General features: G+C 39.3%; 1 non-coding gene across 1 annotated transcript; it reads left to right on the top strand.

Annotated features, from left to right (window-relative positions):
• Positions 1 to 15,106: 15,106 nt before the first annotated feature.
• LOC126016803 (U2 spliceosomal RNA) lies at positions 15,107 to 15,297 on the top strand. The gene has a single exon (XR_007498516.1). It is a non-coding gene; the product is annotated as a U2 spliceosomal RNA (small nuclear RNA).
• The last annotated feature ends 2,189 nt before the right edge of the window (positions 15,298 to 17,486 follow it).

Raw genomic sequence — 17,486 nt, 5'->3', positions numbered from 1 at the left:
GGAAGCCAAAATAAATAAAAAAAAATGGTGTCACAAAATTAACTAGAAAGCCTTTTCCCAAATTAATTTGTTTTGCATTATAAACAACTCTGAATGATTGCTTAGGGAAAAAATAGTATATAAATAGGCAAACTGACTGGTTTGCAGAATTTTTAGCATAATTGCTACAGTCCAGCTCCAGGACTGAGAAACCGCTGGCCAGAAGGGGGCATGGAAAAGTTTTTAGAAGAAAGAAAATGGTAAGCAGAGGGTGAGGAAGGTGTTGATTCAAGGAAATTTACAAAAGACTAATTTATGAACTAAATTCTATTCATTTGTCCCCTAACCAGCACAAGGAAAATAGAGGTATTCATCTGCAGAAATTCTTCTAGTCTCCCATTTTGCAGCAGAGTGCATACTGCTGGTGGTCAGGATAACTGAGCCAACAAATACAGTGTTGTATTCCATAGATGGTTAAGTATCTATCAGGCTTTTGCCTCAGCCTTTTGTCTTTTTTTGTCTTCTGAGAGACCTCAAGTAGACTGAGTGCCGCAGTTGTTTCACAGCTTCTTGCTTCAGAGTTTCCTGAGATTTCTCTTCTCTCACCCATATTATATTAAAGTGAGCATTGCTGTGGTTGGCTGGGTTGTCATAGTAAACAAAAATGCCATCACTGCTGCACAGGTTCAGAGCGCCAAATCAGGTCTGGCCTATTGCCAACTCCAACTGTATAACCTCAAGTGATTACTTAACTTCTCTCCTGTGACAAAGGAAATGACAATTGAACCTTTCAGCTCATTATTGTAAAGACTAAGTGAGCTAATTATTATTTATATTTATATTGAACACTTAGCAATGTACCTCCAAATTCTAGAACCAAAGATGCTAGCATTTAGTATCAGGCCTTGTTCTTCAAGTCAGTTGTTTCTACTCAAGGATGGTAAGCTATTTTTAACTATACCCAAAATAATGAAAAGGAGAAGTAAAACGAGAGAACATTTAGTATGGTGCTGACAAGTATGGAACGCAGTCATGTTTCTAAAGAAATGCAACTGTATTGTGTTCCAGTTTATTTTTTTTATTTAAACACCTTGATTACATACATGATTGTGTTTGGGTTTCAGTCATGTAAAGAACACAACCCATCACCAGTGCAACATTCCCATCACCAATGTCCCAAGTCTCCCTCCACCCCACCCAACCCCCGCCTGTACTCTAAACAGGCTCTCCATTTCCCTCATACATTCTCATTATTAGGACAGTTCAAAATGTAGTTATTTATCTAACTAAATTCATGACTCTTTGTGGTGAGCTTCCTGAGGTGAGCTGTAACTTCCAGCTCTTTTCTCTTTTATGTCTGAAAATTATTATTGCAAGAATGTCTTTAATTTTTTTATAACCCATAGATGAGTGAGACAATTCTGCATTTTTCTCTCTCTCTGAATTATTTCACTCAGCATAATAGATTCCGTGTACATCCATGTATAGGAAAATTTCATGACTTCATCTCTCCTGACAGCTGCATAATATTCCATTGTGTATATGTACCACACTTTCTTTAGCCATTTGTCTGTTGAAGGGCATCTTGGTTGTTTCCAGAGTCTTGGTATGGTAAATAGTGCTGCAATGAATATAGGTGTAAGGAAGGGGTTTTTGTATTGTATTTTTGTGTTCCTAGGGTATATTCCTAGGAGTGGTATAGCTGGATCGAATGGGAGCTTGATTTCCAGTTTTTGGAGGAATCTCCATATCGCTTTCCATAAAGGTTGAACTAGATGGCATTCCCACCAGCAGTGGATAAGAGTTCCTTTCTCTCCACATCCCCGCCAACACTGTTTATTCTCATTCTTTGTGATATGTGCCATTCTCTGTGGTGTGAGGTGGTATCTCATTGTTGTTTTGATTTGCATCTCCCTGATGATTAGTAATTTGGAGCATTTTTTCATGTGTCTTTTGGCCATTTGCATTTCTTCTTTGTCAAAGTGTCTGTTCATTTCTTCTCCCCATTTTTTGATGGGATTAGATGTTTTTTTCTTGTAAAGTTCTGTCAGTGCCTTGTATATTTTGGAGATTAGCCCCTTATCTGATGGGTATTAGGTGAATAGTTTCTCCCACTCAGTGGGTGGCTCTTGTATCTTGGGCACTATTTCCTTTGAGGTGCAGAAGCTTCTCAGCTTAATATATTCCCATCTGTTAATCTCTGCTTTCACTTGCTTGGAGAGTGCAGTTTCCTCCTTGAAGATGCCTGTAGTCTCAATGTCCTGGAGTGTTTTGCCTATGTGTTCTATATATCTTATGGTTTTGGGTCTGATAATCCATTTGGATTTTACCTTCGTACATGATGTTAGCTGGGGGTCTAAATTCATTTTTTGCAAGTGGCTATCCAGTTGTGCCAACACCACTTGTTGAAGAGGCTTTCCCTGCTCCATTTAGGATTTCCTGCTCCTTTATCAAAAATTAGGTGATTGTTTGTCTGGGGAACTTATTCTGAGTATTCAAGCCTATTCCACTGAGCTGAGGGCCTGTCTTTATTCCAATACCATGCTGTTTTGATAAATATTGCTTTGTAGTACAGTTTAAAGTTGGGGAAAGTAATTCCTCCCATATTCTTTTTCCCAATGATTGCTTTAGCTATTCTGGGTGTTTATTGTTCCAAATAAATTTCAAAAGTGCCTGATCCACTTCTTTGAAGAATGTCATGGGTATCTTTAGAGGGATAGCATTAAATCTCTATAATGCCTTGGGGAGTATTGCCATTTTGATGATGTTAATCCTGCCAATCCATGAGCAGGGTATGTGTTTCCATTTCTGTGTATCCTATCTTATTTCTTGGAGCAGAGTTTTATAGTTTTCTTTGTATAGGTCCTTCACATTTTTAGTCAAGTTGATTCCAAGATATTTGAGTTTGTGTGGCACTATTTTGAATGGAGTTTTCTTTTCTTTCTTTTTTTTTTTTTTTTTTTGGTTTTTGGGCCACACACTGTGACGCTCAGGGGTTACTCCTGGCTATGCGCTCAGAAGTTGCTCCTGGCTTCTTGGGGGACCATATGGGACGCCGGGGGATCGAACCGCGGTCCGTCCTAGGCTAGCACAAGCAAGGCAGGCACCTTACCTCCAGCGCCACCGCCCGGCCCCTGAATGGGGTTTTCTTAATGTCCATTTCATCCTTATTACTATTGATGTATAGAAAGGCCATTGATTTTTGTGTGTTAATTTTGTAGCCTGCCACCTTGCTTATGAGTCTATTGTTTCTAGAAGCTTCTTGGTAGAGTCTTTAGGGTTTTCTAGGTAGAGTATCATGTCATCTGCAAACAGTGAGAGCTTGACTTCTTCCTTTCCTATCTGGATTCCCTTGATATCTTTTTCTTGCCTAATCGCTATAGCAAGTACTTCCAGTGCTATGTTCAATAGGAGTGGTGAGAGAGGACAGCCTTGTCTTGTGCCAGAATTTAGAGGGAAGGCTTTTAGTTTTTCTCCACTGAAGATAATATTTGCCACTGGCATGTGGTAGATGGCCTTAACTATATTGAGAAAGGTTCCTTCCATTCCCATCTTGCTGAGAGTTTTGATCAAGAATGGGTGTTGGACCTTATCAAATGCTTTCTCTGCATCTATTGATATGATCATGTGTTTTTTATTTTTCTTGTTGTTGATGTTGTGTATTATGTTGATAGATTTATGGATGTTAAACCATCCTTGCATTCCTGGGATGAAACCTACTTGATCGTAGTGGATGATCATCTTAATAAGGCATTGAATCCTATTTGCCAGGATTTTGTTGAGGATCTTTGCATCTGCATTCATCAGCAATATTGGTCTGTAATTTTCTTTTTTTGTAGCATCTCTGTCTGGTTTAAGTATCAAGGTGATGTTGGCTTCATAAAAGCTATTTGGAAGTGTTTCTGTTTGTTCAATTTCATGAAAGAGTCTTGCCAGGATTGGTAGTAGTTCCTCTTGGAAAATTTGAAAGAATTCATTAGTGAATCCATGTGGGCCTGGGCTTTTGTTTTTCGGCAGACATTTGATTACCATTTTAATTTCATCAATGATGATGGGGGTGTTTAGATATGCTACATCCACTTCCTTCAACTGTGGAAGATTATAAGAGTCCAAGAATTTATTTATTTCTTTTAGGTTCTCATTTTTAGTGGCATAGAGTTTCTCAAAGTAGTTTCTGATTACCCTTTGAATCTCTGTCATATCAGTAGTGATCTCTCCTTTTTCATTCCTAATATGAGTTATCAAGTTTCTCTCTCTCTTTCTTTGTTAGGTTTGCCAGTGGTCTATCAATCTTGTTTATTTTTTCAAAGAACCAACTTCTGCTTTCGTTGATCTTTCGGATTGTTTTTTGGGTTTCCACTTTGTTGATTTCTGCTCTCAACTTTGTTATTTCCTTCTGTCTTCCTATTTTTGGGTCCTTTTGTTGAGCACTTTCTAGTTCTATTAGCTGTGTCATTAAGCTACTCAGGTAAGCTCCTACTTCCTTCCTGATGTGTGCTTGCAAAGCTATAAATTTTCCTCTCAGTACTGCTTTTGCTGTGCCCCATAAGTTCTGATAGTTTGTGTCTTTATTGTCATTTGTTTCCAGGAACCTTTTGATTTCCTCTTTGATTTCACCTCGGACCCACTGTTTATTCAGTATGAGGCTGTTTAACTTCCAGGTGTTAAAGTTTTTCTTCTGAGTCCCTTTGGAATTCACAAATAATTTCAGAGCCTTGTGGTCAACGAATATAGTCTGCAAAATTTCTATCCTCTTGATATTATGGAGATATGTTTTATTTGCCAGCATGTAGTCTATCCTGGAGAATGTCCCATGTACATTGGAGAAGAATGTGTATCCAGGTTTCTGGGGATGGAGTGTCCTATATATATCCACTAGGCCTCTTTCTTCCATTTCTCTCTTCAGGTCTAGTATATTCTTGTTGGGTTTCAGTCTGGTTGACCTATCCAGTGTTGACAAAGCCGTGTTGAGTTCCCCCACAATTATTGTGTTGTTATTGATACTATTTTTCAGATTTGTCAACAGTTGTATTAAATATTTTGCTGGCCCCTCATTCGGTGCATATATGTTTAGGAGAGTGATTTCTTCCTGCTCTACATACCCCCTTGATTAATATAAAATGTTCATCTTTGTCCCTTACAACCTTCCTGAGTATAAAGTTTGCATTATCTGATATTAGTATGGCCACTCCAGCTTTTTTATGGGTGTTGTTTGCTTGGATAATTTTTCTCCAGCCTTTTATTTTGAGTCTATGTTTTTTCTGACTATTCAGGTGCGTTTCTTGTAGGCAGCAGAAGGTTGGATTGAGTTTTTTGATCCATTTAGCCACTCTGTGTCTCTTGACTGGTGCATTTAGTCCATTGACATTGAAAGAATTGTCCTGGGATTTAATGCCATCTTTATATCATAATTTGGTGTGTCTTTTGGTTAGTCTTGTCTTAAATTAGGTCTTTTAGTGTTTCTCTTAAGACTGGTTTTGAGTCTGTAAAGTTTCTGAGCTGTTTTTTGTCTGTGAAACCATGTATTCTTCCGTCAAACCGGAAAGTGAGTTTTGCTGGGTATAGTATTCTAGGTGAAGCATTCATTTCATTCAGTCTTGTCACAATATCCCACCACTGCTTTCTGGCCTTGAGTGTTTCTGGTGACAGGTCTTCTGTAAATCTCAAGGATGCTTGCTTGAACGTAATTTCCCCTTTTGATCTTGCTGTTTTCAGAATTCTGTCTTGATCTGTGGGATTTGTCATTGTGTCTTGGGGTGGTTTTTCTGGGGTCTCTTTTGGTTGGTACTCTTTGAGCATGCAGGATTTGATCATATATATTCTTTAGCTCTGGAAGTTTCTCTTTAATGATGTTCTTGACTGTTGATTCTTCCTGGAAATTTTCTTCCTGGGTCTCTGGGACTCCAATGATTCTTAAGTTGTTTCTGTTGATCTTATCATAGACTTCTATTTTCATCTGTTCCCATTCTTTGACTAATTTTTCCATTGTCTGTTCATTTGCTTTAAGATTTTTTTCCAATCTCTCCTGCTGTATGGAATTGTTATGTATCTCATCTTCCACAGCACCAAGTCTATTCTCAGCTTCTGATACCCTGTCCCAGAACTTATCCATTTTGTCATTCACTTCGTTTACTGACTTTTTCAGGCCTGTTAGTTGACATGTTTTTTCAGTTTGGAGTTTTGTGATTTCTGTCTTCATATTTTCTTGGTTCTTATTAGTGTTCTGTTCAACTCGATCCATGGTTTCTTTGAGTTCGTTGAGGATCTTCCATTTTGCTAGTCTAAAGTCCTTATCTGAGAGGTTGATTAGTTGGTTGGTCATTATCTGGTCATCAGAATTGTCATCTTCATTCTCTATGTCTGAATCTGGCCTGCGTTGTTTCCCCATTGTCACACTTGTATTGTGGGTTTTTCTACGTGTTGTGGTGGTATTCATTGGCTATCTGATGCAGGCAGCACACTCCTCTGGTTCCACCCTTTCTGGATGGGCTGACTTGCCTCTAAGGGAGGGGAGTCCTCCGTGGATGAAGCCTCACACTGGATCAAATCTTAGGCCCGAGCATGCAACAAAGAAGACAGTCCGGAGAGAAATGCTTGCTTCTGTGATCCAGCACAGTTCTTAGTGTGATTTTTTCTTCTTGTTGCGATGGTGTTCTTTTCTTAGAAAGAGCGCACGGCCGCATAGCGAATCGAAGCGGCTGTGCTCTGCTGGAGCTTCTTTTCAGCCCATTCCCAAGAGTTTCACGCAAGAGGACAGTAGACAGACATTCACATGTAGCACTCACAATTTTTCACAGTCAGGCCCCACTGGGCAGGTGTAGTTTCGTGGATTTTCCCAGCCTGATGTCACAAACAGGGGACCCAGCTCCTTCAAAGTCTAGCCAGTTTTTATGTTCTGGAGTCCCACCCTGGAAATGGCCTCTGGGAGTGCGAGTTTTCTGGAGCCTCTTTTCGGCCCACTCCCGAGAGGTTCACGCAAGAGGACAGTAAACAGACATACACAGGTAGCACTCACAGTTTTTCACAGTCGGGCCCCACTGGGCAGGCGTAGTTTCGTGAATTTTCCCAGCCTGATGTCACAAACATGGGACCCGGCTTCTGCAAAGCCTAGCCAGTTTTTATGTTCTGGAGTCCCACCCTGGAAATGGCCTCCGGGAGAGCGAGTTTTCTGGAGCCTCTTTTCGGCCCACTCCCGAGAGGTTCATGCTAGAGGACAGTAGAGAGACATACACAGGTAGCACTCACAGTTTTTCACAGTCGGGCCCCACTGGGCAGGCGTAGTTTCATGGATTTTCCCAGCCTGATGTCACAAACAGGGGACCTGTGTTCCAGTTTAAAGGCATTACAATATCAGATGCGTGGAAGATAAGAAAAAAATATAAATGGAATAAGTATATTAACAGAGGCAGGACAAGGGTCCTGCTTTGCCTTGTTCTTTATTGATCCTGGTTGGAATCTAGCACTACACATTTAGCACTGCCAGGAATGATCCCTAGCACAGAGCCAGGAGTAAGCCTTGAGCACAGTTAGGTATGGGCTCAAAAACAAAGTATATGCAATAAAATGAAAAAAAAAAAAGAATGTAGAATTAAAAGGACAGAATTAACAAACTGGCTTAAAAGCAAACTTCTAGACATTCTGAAAACTACAGTGTTTATGATGGTATAGGATGGTAAGCAGGAGGAAGAAGAGGGTCTTTTTATGTGATGGGATGGTGCTGGGATGTTGGTGTGGTGAATCTTATACATATTTAGGGGTGTTATCCTTGGATTCTGTAATGTTATAAATGTATGCTAAATTAGTTTTTCAAAGAGTGCTTGACATGGAGATGCAGTTTGTAGGATAAGTTTTTTTTGTATTGTTCTGTATGTGTTTAACCTGTCTTTTGGCTTCTATCTTTAATGTACCTAAATCTAATTGCAACACAGTCACCAAAATAAGTTTTTAAAGACTTATATCAGATTAAATCATTTGGGACCGAAGCGGTGGCACAAGCAGTAAGGCATCTGCCTTGCGTGCACTAGCCTAAGACAGACCTCAATTAGATCCCCTGGCATCCCATATGGTCACCAAAGCCAGGAGTGATTTCTGAGCACATAGCCAGAAATAGCCCTGGAGCATCACTGGGTGTGGCCCAAAAACAAACATTAAAAAAACCCAAAAACCTATCATATCATTTATTCATATTTTTCATTTGGTTTTGGGGCCACATCCAATTGTTGGTATTACTTCAGTCTCAACATCAAGGGGTGCTCCCAAGAGAAACTAGAAGACCATATGGACCATGTGATAACATATTCAAATCCAGAGATTCTGGCTGCTAGGTATATGCTCCATACTACTTCATTTCTCTGTCATTCAAAATCAAAGTCTTCATAATCTTAGGAGGCTTTATATAATCTGGTCACCCCTCTACCCAGATCCCAAGATATAGTTTCTCAACAACCTTCCCTCAACTCATTGCAGAGGCTACACTGTACTCTTGGTAGTCCTTATCTTTGCTAGATTGCCTTGCCACAGGGTTTCTTCTGCCCAGAGTCCTATTCTTCAGTCACATGTACTTGAAAATAATACTCAATGCCCCACTTCCTGACCCTCCTATTTAAACTTCCATTTCTTTCTCATCTTTGAGACTTGCACTGTTAGCTCAGTAGCATTTCTCAATCTACTTATTGATTTATTTTGTTTCTATCTATCTCTCTACAGCAGAAGATCCACACAGTAGTGAGTTCTTTCATGCTTATTTGCTGCAGCTGTAGTCTCTAGCATAGTGATAACATTTGTCGCATTTTGCATATGCTTTTACATAGGTCATCTCATTCATATTTGAGGGTAAAGGCCTGATTTTCATAATAAAACAGTAATCAGTAAATGGGAGTCTTTATTATAACTGTATTTTTGCATTCGGCAATTGCTATTTCCTGAAATTAAATATAAACTGAAAGCATCTTTAAATTTTTTAATCTGGGGGCCAGAGAGATAGTGTAATGGTAGGGCATTTGCCTTGCAAGCAGCCAACCCAGGACCAACGGTGGTTTGAATCCCAGCATCCCATATGGTCTCCTGTGCCTGCCAGGAGCAATTTCTGAGCACAGGGCCAGGAGTAACCCCTGAGTGCCACCAGGTATGGCCCAAAAACCAAACCAAACCAAAACAATACAAAAAAAAACCATAAATTTTTGAATCTGGAATTTGAAAATATAGTTTATTTTAATATGTCACTATTCCTAAAAGTCACTTTATAGAAGATGGTGATTGAGAAAAAATTCAAATATTTTATTCAATATAAAAGGCATATATTGCTTCTGAATGAAAAAAATAAATTTTATTATAAATTATAAGTATCAAATCTTCAACTTTAAAAAATTATTTTTAAACTTGTCCAAATGGTGAGTGATAACAGAAGTGTGGGTCTAGATGAGCTTCTGCTTTGTTGGAGATAAGAACTGCCTACTGAATTTCTGGTTTCCATTACAGCTGATGACATGAAAGAAATACTTGTAAGAACAAATGTTTGGTTCCAGGCTGCAGCTTAATTTAATAGTGTACTTGAAAAAGAAAAGTTGATGATTCACTCCAAAACCCCCAGGGAGCGACGGGTGATTGTAAACAATTTGGAAAGGGACAAGAAACTTAATATGAAACCATCACATCATCTTAAATAACCCCCCAAAATCTTGTCTGAACTGGATTGAATGCTGTTGTTGCTTTTCTTCCTCTCAGCTAAGGAAAGAATGACTGTTGATTCAAACCCTTTTCCATTGCTCTAATTCGGGGACTGGAATGTTACAACTGTATTCCTTGTTGATCATTTCAGATAATAGGAAATATTTGCAGGAAAGATTATCCTGAGGTTTTCATACTGTGGTTTTTCTCAAAACATTTCATGTGATTGTATTTTTTCCCAAGGACCATAGCCTGAGGCAATTTTTTATGGAAGAAGGAAGAGGCCTTTTTCAAAAAATGTAAAATAAAATAGAAACTAAAGTCTTTTCTGAATTGTACTTTTGGATCCTTGGGGAATATTTTAGTGTAATTGTAATCATGGTGATTAAACATTAAAAAGGGGGGGGGCAGAGAGAGCATGGAGGTAAGGCGTTTGCCTTGCATGCAGAAGGACGGTGGTTAGAATCCCGGTGGTTTGAATCCCAGTGGTTCGAATCCCGGCATCCCATATGGTCCCCTGAGCCTGCCAGGAGCGATTTCTGAGCATGAAGCCAGGAATAACCCCTGAGCACTGCCGGGTATGACCCAAAAAACATAAATAAATAAATAAATAAATATAAATAAATAAATAAATAAATAAATAAATAAATAAATAAAAAGAAACTGAAATTAATGGTACACTAACCATCTAAATAGGTGGAGATAATACTTTGGGTGCAATGCTTGCCTTGCACACAGTTGTGCTGGGTGGGTTCAAGTTACTAGCACTGCAAGGAATAGTTCTTGTGCATAGCTGGGTGTGGTCCCCAAACCAAAATGAACAAATAAATCAATAAATCGAGTAGACAGATGTCATGGGAAAGACCCCCAATGACCCTGCCTCTCAACACTTGCTTCTTGATGCCTGAGATTACGAAAATCAGGAATTCATTTTCTTAGATGAAGACTTTGTTTATACAAATACAACCCACACTCCTCAGTATCACAGGAGTTACTCTTTGGGCATTTCCGCTTACTCTCATGTCAATGACTTCACTGGCTTCAGGAACCAGAGGTTCTTCCAACTAGGTGAGCAGAAAGCAAGAGGCTCCAGATCTTAGAAGTGAGGCCAAGGCAGGCACTTAGAGAAATGCTTCATAGATCAGCAGAAAGTGAAGAAGTGTGCGGGAAATGAATGTGAAACCTTTGCCCTAATCAGGAGCCATCTTGTCCAATTCTTCCTGAGGTCTTGCTTCCCTGCAGGACACCGGTTGGCATGGTAATGTGTCCAAAGAAAGCCTGCATAAGCAGGTAACTCTAAACCTCAGTTCTGTTGTCTTTGCACTTAATCCCTCAATATTAGCCTGGACCACTTGCTGATTTTGATCAATATCTATTGCTTCTCTGTAAGAGATTTTCTTTTTATTGTTTTTGTTTTGGGGCCACACTTGGTGATGTTTAGGAGGTGTGGTTATACAGTAAGAATTACTCCTAGGGAACAATATGGGTTTGACCATACAGATCAAACCCAGATTGGCAGCATGCAAAGCAAGCACCCACCTTATACCCTTGTATTTCTCGGGTTTTGTTGGTAAGCGTTACCTTGCTGATACATCCCAGTAACACTTATTTCCATTTCTTATCATTTAACTGGTTTTCCTTTTTATTTTTTTAATTTAAGCACCATGATTACATACATGATTGTAGTTGGGTTTCAGTCATAAAAAGAACACCTCCCTTCACCAGTGCAACATGCCCACCACCAATGCCCCCTTATCTCTTTCCTTCCGCACCCCCTGCCTGTATTTGAGACAGGCATTCTACTTCTCTCACTCATTAACATTGTCATGATAGTGTAGTCATCTCTCTAACTACACTCACCACTCTGTGGTGAGCTTCACATTGAGACCCAGTCCTTCTAGCCCTCATCTCTGTTGTCTCTGGGCATTATTACAATAATGTCCTTATTTTTCTTAAAACCCATAGATGAATGAGACTATTTGGTGTCTATCTCTCTTCCTCTGACTTATTTCATCAGCATAATAGGTTCCATGTACATCCATGCATAGAAAAAAATTCATAACTTCATCTCTCCTGAGGGCTGTATAACATTTTATTGTGTATATGTACCACAGTTTCTTTAGCCATTCATCTGTTGAAGGGCATTTGGGCTGTTTCCAGAGTCTGGCTATTGTAAATTGCATTGCATTGAATATAGGTTTGAGGAAGGCATTTTTGTATTATATTTTTGTGTTCCTAGGGTATATCTATAGGAATGGATCATATGGGAGTTCAATTTCCAGTTTTTTTGAGGAATCTCCATATTGTTTTCCATAAAGGCTGGACTAGACATTCCCACTAGCAGTGAATAAGAGTTCCTTTCTCTCCATATCCTGCAGCACTTATTGTTCTTGTTCTTTGTGATGTGTGCCAGTCTCTGTGGTGTGAGATGGTATTTTGTTGTTTTGATTTGCATCTCCCTGATAATCAGTAATGTGGAACCTTTTTTCACGTGCCTTTTGGTCACTTGTATTTCTTTGAAAAATTGTTCATTTTTTTCTCCCCATTTTTTGATGGGGTTAGATGTATTTATCTTGTTAAATTCTGTCAGAAGGTACTGACAGGTACTAACTGGTGATTTCCTTCTGGAAACTTTCAAAAACTATTTTTGTAGCAAAGGGTAGAAAGGAGATTTTATAAAGTTTGGCTTATTATGCTATTTTAAAAGCATGTTTTGCATGTACAATACAGCATTTGCAATACTGATGATATGCTTCTTCCTTTGGAACTGGGGATGTAGCTTACGAAGATTTCATGCCTTGCATGTTGGGAGGTTCCCCCAAAACAAAACAAAACAAAAGAGTCCTCTTATCTTGCAGAAATTACCAGGTTACTGTTATCTGCATGAATTTTTTAAACTATATGCTGCACACATATTGCTCAGTAGTTTCTAAGCCACAAAGCTGAACCTACCTTCTGATTTCTGATTCTTCAGTATATCCAGTACAGGACTTACAATGTGCTAGTAACTGACTTTCCACGAAGCCTACAGAGGGGTTCATTGAAATTGAAGCATCAGTAAGTGATTGAGTGGAGTGGAGTGTCTCAACAGAGAATGCTGAAGATTTGAATACTTTTTTTTATTTTTTTCTCTTTATTTGAATATCTTGATTACATAAATGATTGTGATAAGGTTTCAGTCATATAAAGAACACCCCTCTTCACCAGTGCAACATTCTCGCCACCAAAGTCCCAAATCTCCCTCCATCCCACCCCACCCCCACCTGTACTCCAGACAGGCTTTCCAGTTCCCTCATTCATTCACTTGATTATGGTAGTTCTCAGTGTAGTTATTTCTATAACTGTGTTCACCACTCTTTGTGGTGAGCTTCATGGAGTGAGCTGGTGTTCCAGCTCTCCTCTAATTGTCTCTGAGGATTGTTACAAAAATGTCTTTTATTTTTCTTAAAACCCATAGATGAGTGAGACTACTCTACGTCTCTCTCTCTCTCTCTCTCCTTCTGACTTATTTCACTCAGCATGATAGATTCCATGTACATCCATGTATAGGAAAATTTCATGACTTCATCTCTCCTGGTGGCTGCATAATATTCCATTGTGTATATGTACCACAGTTTCTTTAGCCATTCGTCTGTTGAAGGGCATCTTGGTTGTTTCCAGAGCCTGGCTATTGTGAATAGTGCTGCAATAAATATAGGTGTGAGGAAGGGGTTTTTGTATTGTATTCTTGTGTTCCTAGGGTATATCCCTAGGAGTGGAATAGCTGGGTCGAATGGGAGCTCAATTTCCATTAGATTTTGAAGGAACCTCCATATCGCTTTCCATAGAAGCTGTACTAGACGGCATTCCCACCAGCAGTGGATAAGAGTTCCTTTCTCTCCACATCCCCTCCAGCACTGATTGTTCTCATTCTTTGTGATGTGCGCCAATCTCTGTGGTGTAAGGTGGTATCTCATTGTTGTTTTGATTTGCATCTCTCTGATGATTAGTGACGAGGAGCATTTTTTCATGTGTCTTTTGGCCATTTGTATTTCTTTTTTATCAAAGTGTCTGTTCATTTCTTCTCCCAATTTTTTGATGAGATTAGATGGTTTTTTTTTGTAAAGTTCTGTCAGTGCCCTGTATATTTTGGATATTAGCCCCTTATCTGAAGGATGTTGGGTGAATAGTTTCTCCCACTCAGTGGGTGACTCTTGTATCCTGGGCACAGATTTGAATACTTACTTATTGGTTTGTTTGTTTAAATTTTGGGGTCATACCCTGCAGTTCTCAGGGAAGACTTCTGGCTCTGCACTCAGGAATTATTTTCTTGTTTGTTTTTGGGTCACACCCAGCAGCACTCAGGGGTTATCCCTGGCTGACTTGGCACTTAGAAATCACTGCTGGCAAGTTCAGGGGTAGGAGTGAGAGTAGGGGACACTATATGGGATGCAGGGATCGAAACTGGGTTGGCCTCGTGCAAGGCAAACGCCCTACCCACTGTGCTATTGCTCCAACCCTAGGAATCACTCTTGATGGTGCTCAGGAGACCATTTAGAGTGCTGGGGATCAAACCCAGATTGGCCCACACAAGGCAAGCACCCTACCCACTGTATTATCACACAGCATACTAAGGATATGTTTGATGGAAGGCATTCCTGTCAAAGGGAACAGCATATGAAAACAACAGTATTAAAAGAACAACACTCTCCTGTCCATGTTTATCTCTCATGAATAGTGCCATTTTTTCTCATTGGATTGCTGGCATCTCTCTTGCACATCATAATTATTTATAAATAGTTTTGAGCTCAAATAAATCAAACCACAGATATTTTTACCAGTTTATAGATGCTAGCAATAGGGTAATGGCCAGAACAAAAGCTTTTCTACTGTGAGTGTTCTAGTACTGTGTTCATATGAGTCCACATTTACTAAGTACTTCCTATATGTCTGGTACTGCCCCCAAGAGTTTATTGCATTCATTTGACCATCACATCAAACTTGTGATATATCAAGAGAGAGTATCCCAATGTTCCTTTTTTTTTTTTTTTTTGGTTTTTGGGCCACACCCGGCGGTGTTCAGGGGTTACCCCTGGCCGTCTGCTCAGAAATAGCTCCTGGCAGGCACAGGGGACCATATGGGACACCGGGATTCGAACCAACCACCTTTGGTTCTGGATCGGCTGCTTGCAAGGCAAACACCGTGCTATCTCTCTGGGCCCCCAGTGTTCCTTTTGAAAGCACATCCAGCTAAAGAAACTGGTTAAGTCTATCCAGCTTGTGGAGTTGGGGTGACATGCAAAACTGATAAACTGTGGCTTTCAGGGTCAATTTTCACTTCCATATTTGATCAGTGATTTCAAAATCCTCTAGTCCTCAGTATAAAAAAGTTTTTTAAGTGTTAATTTTTCTTCCATCCTCTTTCTTTTTATTGACCCAAAACATAATCATTTGGCATAAACATTTAAGAATAAACAATTAGATCGCTTCTCGGCCTTTTGGGTAAGATCAAGTGTAGTATCTGTTCTTATTAGTTTAATATCTGATATGTCCTCTATCCGAGGACAATATATTAAATGGATTTTTGGAGCTGGGAGTCGGAAGAGGAGCTTGCTCCGTCTGCTCCATGCATCGACCTGGTATTGCAGTACCTCCAGGAACGGTGCACAGAAAAAAAATAAATAAATGAACAATTTGAAGAGCAAGATATAATAGTCTACATAATTATTATGTATATATAGTTTATTGTTCAATAATATATAGTATCATATGAATACAACATAGAATAAATAGGTGAAAAGAGTAAAGTATCAAAGGAAATTTAAAATAAAGTTTGCTTCTAAACAAGCTTTGATCAAGAGGTCAAATGAGACAAAAGGAATAACGCAAATGAAAATATAAGTTCAGTGGCTGAGTAGAAGGAAAGTGTAAGATTGAAGGAGTTTTTACCTGGTATCATCTGAAGCAAAAATTTGGAGTGACTTTTGAAAATCTAGAATAAAAATATTATTTAAAAGCACATAGGGTGAGCTTATAAGGAGTGATAGCATTGTAAATAAGGTGTTTGCTTTGCATGTCGTCAACCACGCTTGATCCCTGGCACCCAGAGTCCCCTGAGCCCTGACAGTAATGATCCCTGAGCACAGAGCCAGGAATTATCCCTGAGCACTGCTAGATGTGGCCTCTAAACAAACAAATAACAACAACAACAAAAGCACAAAAAGGGCTCAGTGGCTTAAAACACATGCATTGACTGAGAGTTCAATCTCTCACATTGTTACATGTGCTGAAAATGTTGTTTTTGCAGCCTGTGACCCCAGGTGACCCCAAGTGGTTTCTACAATTATTTCCAGTCACAGCACAGACAAGTCTGTGAGCACCACAAAAAAGGTATTTGACCCCACTGCATGCACTGCAACTAAAAATCGTGTTTTTTTGAAAAACTATTATTTCTCCTTCACTGAGTGACAACTTTGCTGAGTGACAGCTTGGTTGGACAGGGTATTCCTGGTATGAAGCCTTTTCCACTCATGCTTAGTGAATTTCTCCTCCCTTCCACCCTCCCTCCCTATCTTTCTCCCTTCTCTTCCTCTCCCCCCTCCCTCCCCTGGTGATGCTTAGGGTGATCCTGGTTCTACACTTAGGTATCACTCTATGTCATACTCAAAGGACTATAGGGATAGAATAGGGATAGACCATGAGGATAGAATCTGGATCAGTCATGTACAAAGCAAGTGCTGTTATTGGTCTAGCATACCTGTAGAATTTCAAAGGAAAAAATTGCTGAGTGTCTTATGGGGATTCCCTTATATGTATTTCTTTATTATTCTTTTGCTACTTTTAGGAATTTTTCACTAGCTCTGAATTTTGCCATTTTAAATATAGTATGTCTTGGTGTACATTTGTTCATTTTATTTTATTTTATTGTTTATTTTGTTTGAAACACTTTGTACTTTCTATATCAGAGTATCTAACTCCTTTCTCAACTTAGGGAAATTCTCAGTTAATTTTTTTTATTCAGAGGGAGAAGGACTTGAGTGGAAATTCTTGGCAATATTCAGGGGCTCCTCCCTATTTTGTATTAAGACATCTCTCCTGGTGGTGCTCAGGACCATCTGGTGCCACAGGTGGATCCAAAGTCAGCTGCATGCAAGGCATATTCCTTAACCCCCAAATATTTTTCTAGCCCCAGATATGACTTTTTTAAATAAGAATTCTGTTTTATCTGTCCTCCTATGTAATATTAAAATTATCCCATTCAACCTAATCTTTGTTTTTTTTTTTTTTTTGTTTTTTTTTTGGTTTTTGGGTCACACCTGGCAGTGCTCAGGGGTTATTCCTGGCTCCAGGCTCAGAAATTGCTCCTGGCAGGCACAGGGGACCATATGGGGCGCCGGGATTCGAACCGATGACCTCCTGCATGAAAGGCAAACGCCTTACCTCCATGCTATCTCTCCGGCCCCTAATCTTTGTTTTAAATTCTTTTTTTTTGTTACTTATTTAGATGATGAATACTCTACCATTGAACTTATTTTATTTTGACTTTTTGTTTATTCTACAGTTGATCCCTTCATTATATATATTTTTACTGTATTTTATCTAATATTACCGTATTTTTGGTCTAATATTTATGTTGACTTTTCTCATACTTTTGCTCAAACTTGCTCCATCAGCTCTGTAGTCAGCAAAGCTGTGCTAAGATAGTGTCTATTAGCAACTCCAAGTCTTATTTATACCCTTAATATTTTTGCCTCTCATTCTAGTGTTACATGTACAAGACTGGAGTGCTGGATATCCCATGCAATGCTTTTTTTTCCCCAGGTCCTCAGGGTAAAGTTATGATCCTTAGATATCGCTTCCTA

This window comes from Suncus etruscus, chromosome 8, assembly GCF_024139225.1.
Source record: "Suncus etruscus isolate mSunEtr1 chromosome 8, mSunEtr1.pri.cur, whole genome shotgun sequence".
NCBI lineage: Eukaryota > Metazoa > Chordata > Mammalia > Eulipotyphla > Soricidae > Suncus > Suncus etruscus.
Note: the sequence above shows the minus strand (reverse complement) of the source record. Positions and strands in the feature narration are given on the sequence as shown.